A 6,162-nucleotide genomic window follows, 5' to 3' on the forward strand; every position below is an offset into this window, starting at 1 on the left:
TGTGCTATTTTGGAAAAAGTTTGACAAAAATACTTTTAAAATACTTTTACTCAAGTTAAATTATGAATACAGGACTTTTACTTGTGTCAGATTATTTATATTGTCATATTGCTTCTTTTACTTAAGTGAAAACAAAACTGAGCACTTTTTTCCACCTCCGGCCAGAGCTGCATAACCCAGGTACGGCAGGGACAAGTCACAACACGGTCGACCTCATAAAACTTACTCTGTGCACACACAGTGAATTCCTCAGTGTTCATTTTAACTCTGAGTGTACAAATGTAACCAAATGAACCTTGCTCCCTGCTGTCTTTTGTCGAAGGCATTATTTCATCTAGGGTCCCAGCTGTCCTGTATGTCCTGTTTAGCTCTTATGAACACACCTACAACACCAGACCAGACATTCATCACAATGTCTTTTTTACAAATCTGCTTTTTGATTATGAACATACTGTACACTGTTTAATGTTTCTATACAGTATATTTGAAATTGTAACTATGGTTGTTGAGGTATCATTAAAGATGGTATATTTATGCAATGATTTACTACACCATATAATCAAAAAATATTATTTTTTTGTTTTTTTACATTTGGTTGAATATTAGGTTTTAACTGTTTTCTTATACTGTCATGTAAAATGTCTCCATGTTATCAGGAAGAGTAGCTGTAGCTAAGGTAGTAGCTAATGGGGATCCAAATAAACAATAAACAATAAACCTGTAAGGGTCAAATTGTAGACTCTCTGAGTTACAAATGGATGAATTAACACTAATGTATCACATAGTGTGTGTGTATGTGATGACAAGAGAGCACCGTGGGATCTTCTGTCCATCGACTGGCGATGACAGAATGCTGAGAGAGGAACAATAGGATTCCTCTACTTAGTAGCATAGACGTATGACGTATTTATGTGAGACAAGTAACACAGATACTTGACATATGGTATACTAGACTAGAGGAAGCAAAGATTGTGATATGTGTGTGAGGATATAGAATTGTATGCAGAGACTGAAACACTAAACTGCATTTCATCACAAAGAGATATATCTCTGAGGATCTGGACTTCTCGGAATGTGTAAAATACACATGCCTTTCTGCTGATATGATCAGCATTCCTGTCCCCAGGTGACTAGTGACGGTATGGCTCATCAGATCGGCGACACAGACTCATAGATAAACATACCAGCACGTACAAATAATATGACAGACAATCACTTTGCTTTTTTTCTATGCAAGTGCATTACCTATCCATATTATATCAGTTCCTGTCACTGTCCTGTTGTTCGTACTGATGTAACATGAGCCACCAAGTCATATAGACAGTGACAGATTTTGATTAATTTTCAAAACATCTCTGAAACAAATAAACTGGACTGGCTGAGATTATGTGGAAAATGTTGATACCCCATCATTACCCTATATGCATCTTGACATGGGTCACTTAAACCTCCCTCACTCACTCACTCACTCACTCACTCACTCACTCACTCACACACACATGCCAGTGCTAAAATAGTGTCACATTGTGCAATTGACATCATGATGTCAGAATTTATCCTGTTTTTAGTATTTTAATAGGCATCTGTGATTCTTTCTATCCATCCACCCATCCATGGCTGATTTTATCCACTTTGTCCATCTAATCTTAGCTCCAGTTGTCAAGAATCAAGAGGGCTTATGTGTCACTCACTACTACTCAAGTCTCATACAGGCAGAATCAGCTAAAAGCTAGTGGCGAGGTCAGTCAGTACTGAAGTGTGACACTAGGGGTCATCATTTACCCAATCCAGTCTCTTGTTTGCCAATATTGAGACTGGACGCACAGGTGATTGTTTCATGCAATCAATTCCCAACATTGTTTCGGGGTGCGCTGGTTTCAGTACATTCATTCAACCTCCTCTTGTGTGTTGGCTATAGTGAGGCGCGTCCTAGCGAGACATGGCAGAATGGGTTTCATTTGGTGCCGGCCTGCGCGCGCATACTGGTTCTTATCAGTGTGACGTCGGGGTTTATAGTTTGAGAGATTTATTTACCTACTTATGGGGCCAGGAGAGAGAAAGAGAAATGATAATTCTTTAACAGGTCAGTTCATGAAAGTCCTTGCGGTCCTTGTTTCAATGAGTGCCTGTGAGCAATTAGGGGTTAAGAGTCTTGCTCAGGGACAAATTTCATTTCATCGATACATTTGCTGACCTGGCCTGGAATCGTACCTGGGGCAACCAGAGTCTCTGAGAGAGAGAGAGAGAGAGAGAGAGAGAGAGAGAGAGAGAGAGAGAGAGAGAGAGAGAGAGAGAGAGAGAGAGAGAGAGAGAGAGAGAGAGAGAGAGAGAGAAGAGAGAGAGAGAGAGAGAGAGAGAGATACGAATAGATTGAAGAGACAGAGAGAGAGAGATACGGAATAGATTGAAGAGACAGAGAGAGAGAGATACGGAATAGATTGAAGAGACAGAGAGAGAGAGATACGGAATAGATTGAAGAGACAGAGAGAGAGACAAATGGAATAGATTGAAGAGACAGAGAGAGGACAAATGAATAGATTGAAGAGACAGAGAGAGAGACAAATGAATAGATTGAAAGAGACAGAGAGAGAGACAAATGGAATAGATTGAAGAGACAGAGAGAGAGACAAATGGAATAGATGAAGAGACAGAGAGAGAGGACAAATGGAATAGATTGAAGAGACAGAGAGAGAGACAAATGGAATAGATGAAGAGACAGAGAGAGAGACATGGAAACGGAATAGATTGAAGAGAAAGACATGGAAACGGAATAGATTGAAGAGAGAGAGAGAGCGCCATGGAAACGGAATAGATTGAGTCATGTTTTTTGCATTTCAACTTAAATGAGTCTGCATCAAGTGAGGCTTGAACCGGCAACCTTACGGTCATGAAGCACTCTTAGGTATCTGCAACACTACCTATAGTGCTATATCTTTGTCCAGGCTGATATTGTCTGTGGAGGATCACAAACTCTTGCCTTCCAAGCCCTGTTTCACTAACACTAAGATCACTCGTTCACAAACCATGAGTTGTACCTGTTCAAAGTTGGCATTTTCAATTGAGTGCTATAGCGCCACCTTTGGACGAAAGATTGTGAGAATTATTTTTTGATCGTTTTTCATGACCATCTACCATATGGCCGAGTTTCATAAAAAGCGACTGCACGGTTCAGCAGAACTGCCAAAAGTGGCAGAAGAAGAAGAAGAAGAAGAAGAAATGGAAATATAGCTGCAAGCAGCGATAATATGGGCCAGGAGAGAGAAATGATAATTCCTTTAACAGGTCAGTTCATGAAAGTCCTTGCGGTCTTGTTTCCAATGAGTGCCTGTGAGCAATTAGGGGTTAAGAGTCTTGCTGCAGGGACAAATTTTCATTTCATCGACACTTTGCTGACCTGGCCTGGAATCGTACCTGGGGCAACCAGAGTCTCTGGCTCCCTAGGCGGGCTCACTAACCACTCAGCTATGGCCACCCCTCAGAGAGAGAGAGAGAGAGAGAGAGAGAGATGAGAGAGAGAGAGAGAGAGAGAGAGATGAGAGAGAGAGAGAGAGAGAGAGAGATGAGAGAGAGAGAGAGGAGAGAGAGAGAGAGAGAGAAGGAGAGAGAGAGAGAGAGAGAGAGAGAGAGAGAGAGAGGAAGAGAGAGAGAGAGAGAGAGAAATGGAATAGACATAAAGAGAGACAAATGGATAGATTGAAGAGACAGAGACATGGAAACGGAATAGATCGAGTCATGTTTTTTGCATTTCAACTTAAATGAGTCTGCATCAAGTGAGGCTTGAACCGGCAACCTTACGGTCATGAAGCACTCTTAGGTAGCTGCAACACTACCTATAGTGCTATATCTTTGTCCAGGCTGATATTGTCTGTTGAGGATCACAAACTCTTGCCTTCTGTCATGACCCAAGCCCCTGTTTCACTAACACTAAGATCACTCGTTCACAAACCATTTACCAATGAAGAAATTGTACATCTCCTCAGAACCAAAATTAGTGAAAGTAGCCGATCTACAAGCTCACAAACCATTAAAAGTTGTCAGATTGTACATTGGCTATTTTCACAATGAAGTATGTTATACATTGAAAAAACATACTCTCATTGCTATCTGAAAAGTTGTGAGATTGTAGATCAGCTGTATGTAAAAAACACTCAATTAAGTATTTCATGTTATCTTTAACAATTGCAGATGTATTCATTGATAGTCATGTTGTGTGAAATGCAACTTAGATGAAGTCTGCACCAAGTGAGGCTTGAACTGGTGACCTTCAGGTTGTGGGGCACACATTTAAGCGAGAAGCCACCAACAGACAAGAACCTGTGAAAAAGGAGATCACACAGATCATACAGTTTCACGCAAATAGCTGAAAAATCCTGGGTTTAAGTGTTTTTCAAACTGCTCAAGATTGCGGACAATCTAAGGGCGGTGCTTACTGGTCAACGTGATAGATGTGTTCCTCATTAGTCAAGGCACATGTGTAAGCAGGTCTAATGGCTGTCGGCCAAACGAGGCATGACTTTTGCCTGTTTAAAGTTTCAATTTTCAAAAAATTGCTATAGCGCCCCCGTTTGACCAATTGGAGTAAGATTGGTTTCAGTGATATTTGGAATGGCCCTTTACATTTCTGCAAAGTTTCAAAGAATGGTAAGTCTGCATGTATGTGTTAGGGGCAGATGAATAATTGTCATAAAACTGCAATATTCATTGGCTCATTAAAGCTTCATTTTTTCACTTATGGAAGATATTTTGCAAACGTTTTTTGGTATAGGTCCAAAGTTCATGTGTAAAAAGTTTCGTGCAGATTACTCAAAAATCCCAGGAGGAGATAGGTTTTAACTGTTTTTCATATAATTCAAAATGGTGGGAGATCTAAAGGTCAGAGGTCAAAAGTCAGAGTGTGAAAGTTGTTCAGCATGAGGAGACGCATGTGTGCATCGAAGTTTCATGGCTGTAGGTGAAACAGGGCATGAGTTGTACCTGTTCAAAGTTGTCATTTTCAACTGAGTGCTATAGCGCCACCTTTTGACGAAAGATTGTGAGATTTATATTTTGATCGTTTTTCATGACCATCTATCATATGGCCAAGTTTCATAAAAAGCGACTGCACGGTTCAGCCAGAACTGGCAAAAACGGCAGAAGAAGAAGAAGAAGAAGAAGAAGAAGAAGAAGAAGAAATGGAATAATGCGAATAACAATATGGGTCCATGCTGGAAGCCTGGCCCCATAATAATGCGAATAACAATATGGGTCCATGCTGGAAGCCTGGCCCCATAATAAATATAGCTGCAAGCAGCGATAATATGGGGCCAGGAGAGAGAAAGAGAAATGATAATTCCTTTAACAGGTCAGTTCATGAAAGTCATTGCGGTCTTGTTTCCAATGAGTGCCTGTGAGCAATTAGGGGTTAAGAGTCTTGCTCAGGGACAAATTTCATTTCATCGACACATTTGCTGACCTGGCCTGGAATCGTACCCCGGGCAACCAGAGTCTCTGGCTCCTTAGGCGGGCTCACTAACCACTCAGCTATGGCCACCCCTCAGAGAGAGAGAGAGAGAGAGAGAGAGAGAGAGAGAGAGAGAGAGAGAGAGAGAGAGAGAGAGAGAGAGAGAGAGAGAGAGAGAGAGAGAGAGAGAGAGAGAGAGAGAGAGAGAGAGAGAGAGAGATACGGAATAGATTGAAGAGACATAGAGAGAGACAAATGGCATAGATTGAAGAGACAGAGAGAAAGACATGGAAACGGAATAGATTGAAGAGAAAGACATGGAAATGGAATAGATTGAAGAGAGAGAGAGAGCGCCATGGAAACGGAATAGATTGAGTCATGTTTTTTGCATTTCAACTTAAATGAGTCTGCATCAAGTGAGGCTTGAACCGGCAACCTTACGGTCATGAAGCACTCTTAGGTAGCTGCAACACTACCTATAGTGCTATATCTTTGTCCAGGCTGATATTGTCTGTGGAGGATCACAAACTCTTGCCTTCTGTCATGACCCAAGCCCCTGTTTCACTAACACTAAGATCACTCGTTCACAAACCATTTACCAATGAAGAAATTGTACATCTCCTCAGAACCAAAATTAGTGAAAGTAGCCGATCCACAAGCTCACAAACCATTAAAAGTTGTCAGATTGTACATTGGCTATTTTCACAATGAAGTATGTTATA

Source organism: Gymnoscopelus microlampas (genome assembly GCF_963454915.1).
Source record: "Gymnoscopelus microlampas genome assembly, chromosome: 21".
Taxonomy (NCBI): domain Eukaryota; kingdom Metazoa; phylum Chordata; class Actinopteri; order Myctophiformes; family Myctophidae; genus Gymnoscopelus; species Gymnoscopelus microlampas.